Genomic DNA, 15,000 nt, shown 5'->3' with positions numbered 1-15,000 from the left:
TCTGTAGAATCTTCTTCCTCTTCCTCCTCTTCCTTCTCCTCCTATTCCTCCTTCCTCTCTTTCTCTTCTTCCTTATCATCTTCACTACCCTCTTCCTTCCCATCATCATTCCTCCCGTCCACTTTCTCTTCTTTTAAGTCCTCCTCCTTCTCCTTCTCTTCCTCCTTTTCATCCTCCTCCTCCCTCTCCTCCTCCTCCTCCTCCTCCTCCTCCTCCTCCTCCTCCTCCTCCTCCTCCTCCTCCTCCTCCTCCTCCTCCTCCTCCTCCTCCTCCTCCTCCTCCTCCTCCTCCTCCTCCTCCTCCTCCTCCTCCTCTTCCCACTCATCCCTTTATAGCACCTCTCCCTCCTCCTTCTCCTCCTTTTCCCCCTCCTCTTCCCTCTCCTCCTCCCTCCTCTCCTCCCTCACTCACTCTCTCAAACAGCAAACCAAAACACGGCCTCTACCCCTCGCCTTCTTCTCTGACTCCTCCCCACTCCACCCCTCCACTCCTCCACATCAAGCCTCCACTTCGTACCTGTCATCTTCTCCACCACCTCCTCCTCCTCTTCTTCTTCTTCTTCTTCTTCTTCTTCTTCTTCTTCTTCTTCTTCTTCTTCTTCTTCTTCTTCTTCTTCTTCTTCTTCTTCTTCTTCTTCTTCTTCTTCTTCTTCTTCTTCTTCTTCTTCTTCTTCTTCTTCTTCTTCTTCATCCTTGCTCTTCTTCTTCTTCTTCTTCTTCTTCTTCTTCTTCTTCTTGTTCTTCTTGTTCTTCTTCTTCTTCTTCTTCTTCTTCTTCTTCTTCTTCTTCTTCTTCTTCTTCTTCTTCTTCTTCTTTCTTCTTCTTCTTCTTCTTCTTCTTCTTCTTCTTCTTCTTCTTCTTCTTCTTCTTCTTCTTCTGCTTCTTCTTGTTCTTCTTCCTCTTTTTCTTCCTCTTCTTTTTCTTCTTCTTCTTCTTCTTCTTCTTCTTCTTCTTCTTCTTCTTCTTCTTCTTCTTCTTCTTCTTCTTCTTCTTCTTCTTCTTCTTCTTCTTCTTTTTCTTCTTCTTCTTCTTCTTCTTCTTCTTTTTCTTCTTCTTCTTCTTCTTCTTCTCCTTCTTCTTCTCCTTCTTCTTCTTCTTCTTCTTCCTCTTCTTCCTCTTCTTAGCATTCTTCGCATTCTTCGCATTCTTCTTCTTCGCATTCTTCATACTATTCTTCTTCTTCTTCGCATTCTTCGCATTCTTTGCATTCTTCTTCTTCGTATTCTTCGTACTATTCTTATTCTTCTTCTTCTTCTTCCTCTTCTTCTTCTTCTTCTTCTTCTTCTTCTTCTTCTTCTTCTTCTTCTTCTTCTTCGCATTCTTCTTCTTCTTACTCTTCTTCTTCTTCTTCCTCTTCTTCTTCTACTTCTTCTTCCTCTTCCTCTTCTACTTCTTCTTTTGCTTCTTCTTTTTCGTCTTCTTCTTCTCCTTCTTCGTCTTCTTTCTTTTTCCTAGCCTTCCTCTTCCTATTACTCCTCCCCTTCCTATTTCTACTCCTCTTTCTTTTCTTCTTCTTCTTCTTCTTCTTCTTCTTCTTCTTCTTCTTCTTCTTCTTCTTCTTCTTCTTCTTCTTCTTCTTCTTCTTCTTCTTTTTCTTCTTCTTCTTCTTCTTCTTCTTCTTCTTCTTCTTCTTTTTCTTCTTCTTCTTCTTCTTCTTCTTCTTCTTCTTTTTCTTCTTCTTTTTTCTTCTTTTTTTCTTTTTCTTCTTATTTTTCTTATTTTTCTTCTTCTTCTTCTTCTTCTTCTTCTTCTTCTTCTTCTTCTTCTTCTTCTTCTTCTTCTTCTTCTTCTTCTTCTTCTTCTTCTTCTTCTTCTTCTTCTTCTTCTTCTTTTTTTTCCTCTTCTTCTTTTTCTTCTTCGTCTTTTTCTTCTTATTATTCTTCTTCGTCTTTTTCTCCTCCTCCACTCTTCATCCTACTATTTCTCTTCATTATCTCCCTCCTTTACATTCTTCTCCATTTTTTTTCTCCTTTTCTTACTTTACCTATCGTTCTTTTCTTCTTCTTTTCCTCTTTCTCCTTCCCATTATACTTTTGATTAATCTCTTTTTTATCACCTTTATCCTCATTCTCCTCTTTCTTTTTCTCCTCTTCATCTTTATCCTATTTCTATCCAACTTCCTCATCATCATCCTCTCTTCTACACTTCCTCCTCCTCCTCCTCCTCCTCCTCCTCCTCCTCCTCCTCCTCCTCTTCCTCCTCCTCCTCCTCCTCCTCTTCCTCCTCCGCCTCCTCTTCCTCCTCCTCCCCTTCTACCTCCCTTTTATCCTCCTCCTCTTTCTCCTTCCTTTCCCTTTTCTCTTTTTGATTTTCCATCGCCTCCATTTTTCCATATACCATTTCCCCTTTTCCTCCTCTTTTTCTTCCTGCTCTTCTCTGCCTTCCTCATCTTTTCTGTTCTTATCCTCCTCGCCTTCTTTTTCTTTATTTCAATTTAGTGTAACTATTGTCACTTGATTATGTTCATTTAATGTCGTTTGTTCAACTTGATTTTCGTTAATTATTTCTTCTCCTTTTTCGTTGCCATTTGTTTGTGCAAATTGCTTCTACTTTGTCCCTTCATTTCTCCTCCTTTCTTGTTTTTGTTCCTCCTTTTCTTATTCTCTCATTTTTTCTTGTTCTAATCTTGTCTTATGATTCTTGCTACTTCTTGTTTTCTTGATCTTTTATTTCTTTTGTTTTTACTCATATTCTTTTTCTTTATTTTTCTATTTTTTTGTTTCATTTGCTTTCTCTGAGATTCTCATCACTTTTTAATCATTCCACTTCTTACCCTTTTCTTTATTTTCTTATTTTCTTTATTCTTTTCGTTGTTTTTCATTATCTTTCTTTTCTCTCTTTCTTTTTCTTTTTTCTGTTATTTTCATTTTCATTTGTTGTTATTTTTCTATTTTTTTTTCCGTTTCCTATTTTCTCATCTTTATTCTTTTCGAATTTTTCTTTTTTCTTTGTACTTGTGAATATTTTCACATTTCTTTTATTCTCTATTCTTTTTTCCTATTCCATCTCCTCCTCCTCCTCTTCCTCTTCCTCCTCCTCCACCCCTCTTTCTCCTTCTGCTCATCCTGTCTTCCTCCTCTCTTCTTACCTGTCCTACTCCTATCTTCTTTCTCCTACATCTGCTTCTCTTCCTCTCTCTCCTTCTTCCCTCTTCCTTCTCCTCTTCCTCTCTTACTATTCCTCTGCCACCTCCTCTTCCTCCTCCTCCTCCTCCTCCTCCTCTTCTTCCTCCCCCTATTTCTCCTCCTATACCTCCTTCTCCTATTTCTGTATATTTCTTCTTCTTCCTCTTGGTCCTCCTCCACCTTCTCCTCCTCCTCCTACTCTTCCACGTCCTACTCCACCTCCTCCTCCTCCTCTTCCTCCAACCCGTCCCCGGCTCTGTCGTGCCTGTCCTGTAGGTCCGTGGCGCTGCCTCACCCCCTCCTCCTCCTCCTCCTCCTCCTCCTCCTTCTCCCCACCCTCCTCCCTCCTTTCGCATACCTTCCACCTTTTTCAGAGTCATCACCTTATTTCTCATCCTCCTTACCTCTTCACGTTGACCTCTTCTCCTCCCTCCCTCCTTCATCTCAAGGATCCTCCTTAACCTCCTTACCTCTCCCCCTCCCTCCATCCCTTCCTCCCTCCCACCTTCCTCCTCCTCCCACCTCTCTGCCACCCCACCACACCCACCCTGAGCCCGCCCGACTACGGTCTACCTGTGCGTTAGTACGTCGGTTCCTTTCCCGAGCTCACTCCACCCTTGATCGTCTGGTGGCGTGGTCAGTCTTTTCTTCGTCTTTTTTTTCGGGGGGGCCTTCCTTGGCTCGCCTTGTCTTCGGCGGCTTTTCGAAATTTTGGGCTCCGCACGTATTTCGGTCCTGCGTCGGAGGCCTGCATCGCGCGGACTGTGTGTAGTGGTGGAGAATGTGGTGGAGAATGTGGTGGTGGTTGTCGTCGTGGTGTTGGGGCCTCATGCGATGGGCTCAGTTCTTGTTTGCGGCACAAGCTTTGCGGTGGCGGTGGTGGTGGTGGTGGTAGTGGCTCTTAGTGGTGATCGTAGTCGTGTAGTGGTGGAATAGCCTTTCAAGTGCAATGGTGATAATAACACTAAAGTTAGTGACAGTAGCAGCCTTTTTTTGCGGTGCTGAAACTTTATTGTGGCTAAAATACTTTTGTTAGTGTTGGATGTTCCTGTGGTTTTTGACACTTGAGTGGCATCGTTTTTGTTAGTGTTTGTCTGTAACGCTTTCTAGTGGCTGCGAAACTATTCAGTAGTAGTGATATCTTCAGTGAAAGTAGAATCCATAGAGTGACGGCATTATTAGTGGCACCAACACTACCGACATATCAATTACTGGCCATTTTTAGTGGAGATTGGACACTTTTTAGTGGTGGAGGTACCCAGAGTTTAGTGTATATTTATGTGTCACCTGGGTCAAAAACAATAAAAATACCTCCACTAAGATTATCTAGTGTTTGCACTAAAAGACTTTAATGGTGCAACGCTTTGTGAAAACTATTTTAGTGATCATAAGTTGTGAGTGGAGAGACACCATTATCATTGAGTGTGGTGACAAAGTTGTTGTTGTTGTCATTGATGATGAAGATGATGATGATGATGATGATGATGATGATGATGATGATGATGATGATGATGATGATGATGATGATGATGATGATGATGATGATGATGATGATGATGATGATGATGATGATGATGATGATGATGATGATGATGATGATGATGATGATGATGATGATGATGATGATGATGATGATGATGACGATGATTGTGATGACAATAGTAATAATGACGCAAGTGCAAATAGCAATGATGCTATAATGAACGCATCATTATTATGATAATAATTTCTGATGATATATTAATATACTAAATAATCTAACTAAAGACACTTTCCATCAAAAAGTGGATAATGTTACTGTCCACTCTGTTCTTGTGTTCTTGTTGATATTGACGCAGTGTTCTTGTTTACCAAAGTGCCACTATTCCGGGGAGATGATAACGTGGAAACTGTTGTCAGTGTTTGTTGTGTTGCCATTACTTATATGAAAAAATTATTTTCTACACTATTCATTATTTATGCATATGTTCTGGTTACGCCAAGCGATTTTATTCAGTCAAGGCAAACCCTTGTGCAATGAAAGCTTTATTTCTAGCGTTGCAGCCAACCTACCTTTGGTTCGTTCGTTCGTTTGTTTTTTGTTTGTTTGTTTGTTTGTTTGTTTGTTTGTTTGTTTGTTTGTTTGTTTGTTTGTTTGTTTGTTTGTTTGTTTGTTTGTTTGTTTGTTTTGTTTAATTGTTTGTTTTTCAAGCATCTTTATATATTTAAGACAAGCATTTACTTGGCTGGCAAGAGTGTCTATATGCAGTGATTTCACTGTAGTGTGGTGTCAATGCAACGAGTCTTTGCGACACTGTTGGTAAAGTGTTGTGCCATTGTAAATCTTTATCACTCCTTTCTATTCATGAAAACAGTTCCATTGGAAAAAGGATAGCGTTGTCAGTTTGTTGTCAGATGGAAGCAAGGACAGCAGAATCTATGCTGGGTTGGCATGGCTTGCAATGGTGTCATCATTTGTTGGATTGAAGACTGACAACAATTGTTGTCAGCAAGAGATATGATGTAACTGATGCCTCTTACTGCATGGATGGCAGTATACTGAATTGCTGGCTCAGAATTGTGTTGGCAGACAACTCTATGTTCTGTGAAGGAAGCTTGTTTGACAACAATATTGTTTATCTTCATAGATTTCCAATCATCCTTTCTGTCTCAGAATCATCGTCTAGATGAATAAGATCGTCTCACTAAATCAGAACAATTATTTCAGAGTTTATCAATAAGCCTCAGGTAGTTTTCAGTGCGACTGTTTCCACTTGAATGTTTCATCTATAGAGGGTAGTTTACCTTAACTGAATAAAATCGCCTAGTGACAGCTAGAATAAACCTTTAGAATCGTAAAATACAGTTACAGGACTAACGGGGATAGTTGTCAACCCTCTCGTCCCAGATTGTTTTTTTTCCTCAATTGAATAAAATCATCTGACGGCAGTTTTTTCAAATTATTTTAAATTTTATCTCTTTGGACTTGGCTGAGCCCTCAGCTGAATAAATTTATCTGATGTTAACTATTATAACTATTTACACAACTAATGTTAACTAACAGAACTAGATATACCACTGTTGTTCACTACTAGGAGAAATTATACCACTGGTGTCAACGAGTAGGACAGTGAGTTATAAAGATAATACCCAATTCATACATCAGAAAGTTAAATATGATCATTAGGTGCTCTCCCTTAGCAAAGACTCTTCGGATGTGAGTAATTGTGTCCGGGGTAAGAGTAGGACAAGTTATACCGCTAGTATTAACAAGTAGGACAAATTAGCCCATAAGAAGGATATCCAATTCAGTCACCAGTTACCTAAACGTTCTCTCTAGGTAAATAAGACCCTTCAGAAGGAAGAAATAGTGTCCGGAGGTAAACGCAGGACAAGTTATACCAGTAGTGTTAACAAGCAGGACAAATTACCCCCACTAGGCTATAAAGAGGATGCCCAATTCTGACATCAGACAGAAAAACGTTTTTCCTGAGTAGAAAAAAATAGTCCATTTCAGTAGTGAAACATAGTTTCTGGTGTGAAAGTGAAGCAAATTACACCACTGGTGTTAACTAGTACGACAGATTGCCCCACTGGGCTATAAAGAAGATGCCCAATTCTGACATCATTTAGCTAAATGCTTCCCTTGGGTGAAAAGTCCCTTTTATTAGTAAAACATAGTTTCTGGGATAAGAGTGGGACAAGTTATAACTCTATTGTTAACTAGTAGGACAAATTTCCAGATTAGGTTATAAAGAAGAGTCCCAATTCTGCAGTTAAACGCTTTTCCTGGGCAAAGAAAAATCCTCTAGAGATGATACAGTGTCCGGGGTGAAAGTCGAGGACCCAAGGGCGGACAAGAGACCCTTTGAAGACTGTTCAGGTCTTCAAGAATGTGTGAGAAGCGTCGAGGGGATTCCTTAGGAGCCACAGGTAGATAGAGGAGAGGGACCGCCGATGGGGTCTGGTACACTGAAACACTGGAAGATGTTGTTTTCTGATGGAAAAAGTGGTCGAGGATCCTCAGTCCTAGATGATTGCTCTCAGTACGTTCCTGTAGTTCCTATCTTTGTTTCCATCTTCACTTAATGAGTATCATTTGTTTTCTGGTGGAAATATAAGCCGAGGGTCTGCAGTCCCATGTAATCGTTGATGATATGTTCCTGCAGTTCCCATCTTTGTTTTCATCTTCATTTAATGGTTATCATTTGTTTTCTGGTTGAAAATGTAGCCGAGGGTCCCATATAATTGTTGGTGTAATTTCCTTCTTTGTTTTCATGATTGATGATTATCGTAAAAACAGCATCAGTTCTGTCTCGTATAGTCATTTTCATTTTATATTTAATGGTTGTGAAATATTTAACAATATCTGTGCGTTCATTTTGACACTTTTAGTCAGGATTTGAGTCTTTGTTCTTATTATTTGTTCTTAGAATTGGCATATGTAGTGGTAGTGGTATTGATATTATTAGCATTTGAAGTAGTACATTAATGTTAATATTGGTGCACCATTTGTTATTTATGTGATAATTGTTATTGTACCTGTGTTGATATAGGAGTAGGCGTCAGTGAGCTGACGCTGTAACCACTAGTATCCCTGTTCAGTGGTATTTGGATTAGTATTAATTGAGTGGTAAACACCAGGAAGACGACGAAGAAAAGGAGGAAGAGGATGAGGAAGAGGAAAAGAATGAATAGGGACAGGATAGTAGAGCAGGACGAAGGAGAAGAGAAAAAAGAAGAACTTAAAAGGAGGAGGAGGAGAAAGAAGAGGAAGGAGAAGAAGATTAGGAGAAAGGACAAGAATTTCACAAAGAGCAAGGAGAGTAGTGAAAGGAGGAAGAAGAGGAGGATGCGGGAGGGGTGATGATGGTAGAGGAGGCAGAGGAGGTGGAGGAGGAGGAGGAAGAAGAGGAGGAAGAGGAGGAGGATCGGAAGAAGAAAAGAGATTAGTAAGGGAGGAGAAGGAAGGGAAAGAGAAGAGGAGAAGGGAGGGGTGGAAAAAGGGAAGGGAGGAGGGGAATAGGAGGAGGATGCCAATTACTGAAATATTGTACACAAAAAAGTGGCACTATCCGAGGTGCCAGCCTTGCCTTGGTACCAGCACCTGTAATGAGGTCATGACCTTGACCTATGACGTCAGTAAAGATGTCAAAAAGCAAATTTTACTCCCTAGTCTGAGAGTTGGTGTAATATCGAGAAAAAGAATTATAAGAGGATTAGTGTATGTGGTTCCAATTTATTTGCTTTGTTGATGCTGTCTAGGCACAGGACAGTCGATATAATGCTTCCACTAGAAGAGGGTCACGATCGAAAATAACTTATTTAAGGTCAGAGTCCGCTCCTTCTCCCTCTTCTCTCTCTCTTTCTCTCTCTCTCTCTCTCTCTCTCTCTCTCTCTCTCTCTCTCTCTCTCTCTCTCTCTCTCTCTCTCTCTCTCTCTCTCTCTCTCTCTCTCTCTCTCCTATCATACCATATCCTATCCTCTCCTATCCGACCTATCAGCCTTATTTCCATAGTAGGGAAGATACTGGAAGATGTCACTGTGGAATAGTCGAGTTTCTGGAGGGTAACAACCTGTTATTAGACTCGCAGCACGGTTTGCGGAGTCACAGATCATGCTTAAGTAATTTGATAGATTTTTCCCATATCATTCTTTAAGTATATGGCAAGAACAGAGCAATCGACATACATTATCTCGACTTCAGGAAGCCTTTGATAAAGTACCTCATAAGAGGTTAATGTCGAAAGTTCGAGCCATGGGTATTAGAGGAGTAGTGTTAGATTGGATTGGGGTCTGGTTAAATGATAGAAAACAGCGTGTAGTTATCACTGGGTACCATCTAGTTGGTCTCCTGTTACCAATGGGTTACCCCAAGGATTTGTATTGGGTCCGCTCCTCTTTATCATCTATATCGTTGATATGGATGTTGGTATTGTGAGCCGCATAACCAAGTTTGTAGAAGTTCTTAGGTGAGACTTAGAGGGAGTGGGAGAGTGGTCTGAGAAGTGGCTGATGTCATTTAATCTGGATAAGTTCAAGATTTTGCTTATAGAGCATGCAAATCAGAGGACAGATTATTCTCTTCTGGGTCTTTGACATAGCAAGTCCATGATTGGAAAAAGATTTGGGTGTCTTGATTAGCAGCTACCTCAAATCATTGAAACAGTGCATTGAAGTAGAAACGAAGACACAAAAGCTATTGGTTACATCAGAAGACAGTTTCGTTACCGCAACCAAGAAATAGTCTTGCCACTTCACATTTTTCTGGTTCATCCCCATCTGGAATTCGCCGTCCAGTTCTGGTCACCGACTTACAGAAGCTAAAACGAATTTAAGCAGGAGCAACGAAACTTATTCCCGCCATTAGACACATAGGATACCAGAGGCGTTTCAAGGCTTTGGGGATCTTGCGTTAGAAACCATATCATCGCGAAGACAGTTAATAGAGTTTTTCAAAATACTTAAAAAATTTGATAACATTGACTATCGATATATCTTTAGCTTGGGCATGAATGCCCCTTGCAATCATGGATGGAAGCCCACTCCCCCCTCGTTACTCTTGTGACAAGGTTGGTGACTTTTTTATCTATAAATTGTGCAACATTTGGAACAGACTGCTAAAAGACGTGGTAAATAGTTTCTCAGTTGAGCAGTTTAAAAGTCGGTTGAACAAGGTGCTACGCACATTAATGTAGGGACTGGTGTAAATCCCTGGTAACCTTTTTACGGTACCCCCTCAGTATGGGTTGTGAAACCTTTTGAGGTACTGAGATTGCTTGTAACACTCTCTCTCTCTCTCTCTCTCTCTCTCTCTCTCTCTCTCTCTCTCTCTCTCTCTCTCTCTCTCTCTCTCTCTCTCTCTCTCTCTCTCTCTCTCTCTCTCTCTCTCTCTCTCTCTCTCTCTCTCTCTCTCTCTCTCTCTCTCTCTCTCTCTCTCTCTCTCTCTCTCTCTCTCTCTCTCTCTCTCTCTCTCTCTCTCTCTCTCTCTTTGTCATTACATTAGTGACAGGACACGGGGCAGCACCCATACCTGGATATACAAAGATTTTGTTTATATTGCAAAACAAATAAACGCAAACTATTTCTTTTTTATCTGTGCACGTCAATATGATGCCAAAGGCCAACAGAGAACGAAAAACAAACAGTTTACAAAACGCTTTTCAAAAAGACAATACGATGGTGTGATTCGGCTTAACGTCGCAAACTCCCGCTATCAGGAGGCTAGGACGATGACCCTTACAGAGGACTTTGTAGCGTGGAACTTATTGAACTATGCCCTTGGTCCAACGCGTTAGTGGTAGGGTTTGAACTGTTGTCACCTCGACCTCCGTCGCAAGAACTGACGCTTTAACCCACCAGCAAACATTTTGTAAGGGAATACGCCATTACAAAATCAAGCTGCCCTAGGATAGGAAAAATCTTTACTCTTTGATTTTTAAATAAATGTTGTCAATAAAAACGGAAATTGTAAAATTAAGTTTTAAAGTCTCAAAAATGACATTTTCTTTATTTAGAAAAAAACATTATTTAAATCTTGAGTAGATGATAGTATTGGTCAAATATTGAGTCAAATATTGAGTCAAATATTGAGTCAAATATTGAGTACAAAAATAACAGTGGAAGAGAGAGAGACAGACGGAGCAAGAGAGAGAGAGAGAGAGAGAGAGAGAGAGAGAGAGAGAGAGAGAGAGAGAGAGAGAGAGAGAGAGAGAGAGAGAGAGAGAGAGAGAGAGAGAGAGAGAGAGAGAGAGAGAGAGAGAGAGAGAGAGAGAGAGAGAGAGAGTGGGAGGGAGAAAGAAATGCCGTAGGAAGAGAGGCAAAAACAAATATAGCTTTTATGATGAACCTAAAAAGAAAGTGAAACTGATAAAGATTGTTTATGAGAAAGTAGGCAAATTTGAGTCAATTCACAAAGTAGTAAAAAGAAAAGAAATTGTAATAAGGCCTTTTTACTATGATGTAAACACAAGTTAAACACATAAGTTAAAGTTATGACACGTTTCGTACATTTTTGGACAAGTCCTCAGAAACGCCTTTCGTACCAAAAGAGTCATTATTGTGAACCAAAGATATCAGAAAGGAGTCCTTATTGCATTCAGGTGTCACAAATTTCTCTCAGTTTTCGGGTCAGAGTTGGCTAATGAGTAAGAGAGAGTTAGAGAGAGTTCTCTCTACTGGAAATTTCTAGAATCCAAAAGTTTTCCAATGCTGGCACTGAAAATTTATGAAATCTAGAAAACTACGTTTATTGGCATCACTTTCTAGATAGATCAGTATTCATCTGTATCCTGGGATGCTCGCTGGAGAGAGAAAAAGTAGTGAAATAAAGAGAAATAAAGAGAAAAGAAAAAACGGGTGGCAGCAAAAGTAATATGATGGAAAAGTATTTGGAGCACGGAATGAGAAAGATGAGGAGAACGAGGACAAGGAGTAGGAGGAGGAGAGGGAAGAGGAGGAGGAGGAAAGAAAGTTAGTAATGGAGGCTGAGGAGAAATGGGATGGAAATAGAAATAATTATTAATAAAAATAATTCTTAACACCAAAATCGCTAACATCTTCCACCAGTCTGATGAATCATCTGATAAGTTCCAATGACCATTTTAATAATTTGAAATAGTTATTGTAAGATAGGGTTGATGAAATAGTATTAGGATGGTTTGGACACATGGAAAGAATGAGTGAATAAAGACTAGTAAAAGAAGTGTGGAAGGCAGATGTGGAGGGAGTGAACATGAAGGGAGGTCCTAGGATGAGGTGGATGGATGGGGTGAAGGGGGCTTTGAGGAAGAGGGGAATGTCTGTTGAGGAAGGACGGGAGAGGACAGAAGATAGGGGTGAATGGAGAATGGTTGTATATGGATGATGTTGTGATGCATGAGGTGGAATGGGCGGGTGGATGGGGGGTGAGGTAGTATGTGTGAGCAAAATTTTACGCAGTCCGAAGGGATTTCTCCCCGTCCTCTTCTTGTATGCATGGGGAGACGGAGAGGGGGGGGGTCGCCGATTTAATGAAGCGGCCTTGCTGTGGATGCGCTGTGTCTTGCAACACTGCTTCTGACCCAGGGCAGTGGACATGGTGCAGGGATGACCCGTCATCCAGGAGGTGTTAAGATAAGAGGAAGGGTGGAGGTGTGTGGAGTGTATTCAGGGATGGAATGGGTGGGAGTGATTTTATGCCTTTTCGTTTTTGGCTACCTCCCTTGTAAGGAGTAAAAAGCCTTGGTATATGTATATTAATTGATTACAGTATTTCAGTTCTGACTAATATCAAAACATGTAGTTCAATTTAGGGCAAAACCTTTCAATCTCAAACTGTTAACCAGAAGGAAACTGTTGAAATTTTCAGAAGAAATGTCCTAAAGACGAAGAAAAAAATTAACAAAGACTGATAAAGGTCAAAATAAAAGGAAAAGAAATAAAGACGGGTTGTGATATAACGAAGTGGGAATAAAAGAGAGAGAGAGAGAGAGAGAGAGAGAGAGAGAGAGAGAGAGAGAGAGAAATTAGCAAAAATAAAACAGAAAGGGTCTCAGAAAAAAAAAAACGAAGGTCAACATGGAATAAGAAAAAGTGGATGAAAATATAAAGAACATAAAAGGGTAGGTAGTGGATAAAAATGTTGATAAAAAATTTGGATAAGAAAAGTGGATGAAAATATAAAGAACATAAAAGAGTAAGTAGAGACTAAGATGAAGAAAATATAAAAAAGAAAAGAACATTTTAAACAACAAAACAACAGAAAATTAAAGAAAAAACGCGGTATAATTGAAAATCACCGACAGAAGAGAATAAAAAATAAACACACAAGACTTACTTCGTAAAGGAAAGAAATTCCTTCGTAAAGATAAAAATATCATTTTTAGGAAGAGAGAACACACCACTTCCCACAAAAGAGAGAGAGAGAGAGAGAGAGAGAGAGAGAGAGAGAGAGAGAGAGAGAGAGAGAGAGAGAGAGAGAGAGAGAGAGAGAGAGAGAGAGAGAGAGAGAGAGAGAGAGAGAGAGAGAGAGAGAGAGAGAGAGAGAGAGAGAGAGAGAGAGAGAGAGAGAGAGAGAAAATCCCAAATGACTCGGTCAATAAGGAGAAAAAAAAAATGAAAAGAAATATATTTTCAGAAAAATATTTAGGGAATAAACTTGGGGCCAAGCAAGCCGCTAGGGAATTGAAGAAGGCCTGCAGGAGAAGGGGAGGGAAGGGAAATAGGGGAATAGGGGAAGGGAAATAGGGACCAGGGGCAGGCACAGGGAAAAGGAGACGGAAGTGAGGAAATAGAGAGAGAAGAGAAAGAAGTGAACAGGAAAATGAAATGAAATAAGGAACGTGGAATATCTGAAGAAAAAATAAAATGTAAGTGGAGGTAGGAGGACAAAAAAAAAAGCAGAAAATGAATATATGAAAATAGGAAATGAGAAATAATAGTAATCCTTTCTCCACTAAATGGGGTGGTTTCCCCCCGAGTAAATAAAATCGCCTGACAGAAGTAGGAATAAAACCTGAAATCATAAAACCCAGATAAAGTTAGAAAGTGTTGATTTATAGACTGTCTTAAGGCAGTATGTATTAAAACAGGATGAAAGAACAAAGCAGTTTGTGAGCCTTTAATCCATGCAAAATAAATGAATGAATTAATAGAAATAGGTAAATACACACACACACACACGCACACACACACACGCACACACACACACACACACACACACACACACACACACACACACACACACACACACACACACACACACACACACACACACACACACACACACACACACACACACACACACACACACACACACACACACACACACACACACACACGGCCCGGTGGCGGATTGGTAAAGCACTGGCCTCATAAGCCGGAGAACCGGGGTTCGATTCCCCGGCCGGGCGGAGACAAGTTGGGTTTGTCTCCTTTCACGTGTAGCCCCTGTTCACCTAGCAGCGAGTAGGTACGGGACGTTAGTCAAGGAATTGTGACCTTGCATTCCCGGTGTGTGGAGTGTGAGTGGTCTCAGACCTACCCAGAGATCTGCTAATAATGAGCTCTGAGCTCACTGCCGTAGGGTGGTGTCTGGCTGTCTCGAAAAAGAGGCTGCAGCAGATCCGAGGTGAATACACACACACACATACACACACACACACACACACACACACACACACACACACACACACACACACACACACACACACACACACACACACACACTTATTTCTCTAAAATACCATGTTTTGACATCTGACCAATCATCCGAATAGAAGATATACTCTTTACATATTTTTTTAGAATAGCTTTTGACGAAGACTTCAAGGTAAATGGAAGAAGGAGAACGAGGTAGAGGCTTGTATGACGAGAAAGAAAGAAGTACTGAGCATTCTAATTACCAGTTACCCAGTTACCCAAAGTTGTTCTGAAGGCCGAGATTTGGTAGAAGTTCGTCCACAGCACCTAATTGCTCTTCTTATTCTTCTTCCTCTTCAGGTTTGACTTCCGAGAGCAAAACTCTCTTCTTTTCGTAGTTATGTCTCGGACTCTTAAGAGGATTCAAACTTTTTTTTGTAGATTAAGGTTCCATTACTTTATGATATTCTAGACATTTCTGATTTAGCTCAAAATTCTTTCATATGTTTTCTTATTCTTTTATTTACATGTACGAAGAAAACATTAATCTGACAATCAAAATGATCATAAAAAATAAGTATATATAGTAAACAATTAAAAATGAAATAATAATGTCTTCATTTTCACACTGAATGAGAATCCGACAAGAAATAATGGTCTCAAACTGTCAGGAAATATATTTAATTTGGAAGTGGGTAGAAACAACTTCGCCAGCCGTGTAGTTAATGAATGGAATAAACTTCGTGTAGAGGCAGTGCAATGTAGTTCAGTTCGAA

At 40.3% G+C, this 15,000-nt stretch overlaps 1 protein-coding gene across 6 annotated transcripts in view; it reads left to right on the top strand.

The window, feature by feature from the left end:
• Positions 1 to 15,000, top strand: part of LOC143027054 (vesicular acetylcholine transporter-like) — a 572,364-nt gene that overhangs the window by 212,056 nt on the left and 345,308 nt on the right. Inside the window, exon 1 of one of the 6 annotated variants that reach the window (XR_012966560.1) lies at positions 3,687 to 3,760. The exons of the other annotated variants lie outside the window; for them this stretch is intronic. The gene's annotated coding sequence lies outside the window, so the exon portion shown is untranslated. Of the gene's footprint in view, positions 1 to 3,686; positions 3,761 to 15,000 lie in introns of those variants that run through there. 6 annotated transcript variants of the gene reach the window in all.

This window comes from Oratosquilla oratoria, chromosome 1, assembly GCF_046742065.1.
Source record: "Oratosquilla oratoria isolate Oo_2021 chromosome 1, ASM4674206v1, whole genome shotgun sequence".
NCBI lineage: Eukaryota > Metazoa > Arthropoda > Malacostraca > Stomatopoda > Squillidae > Oratosquilla > Oratosquilla oratoria.
Note: the sequence above shows the minus strand (reverse complement) of the source record. Positions and strands in the feature narration are given on the sequence as shown.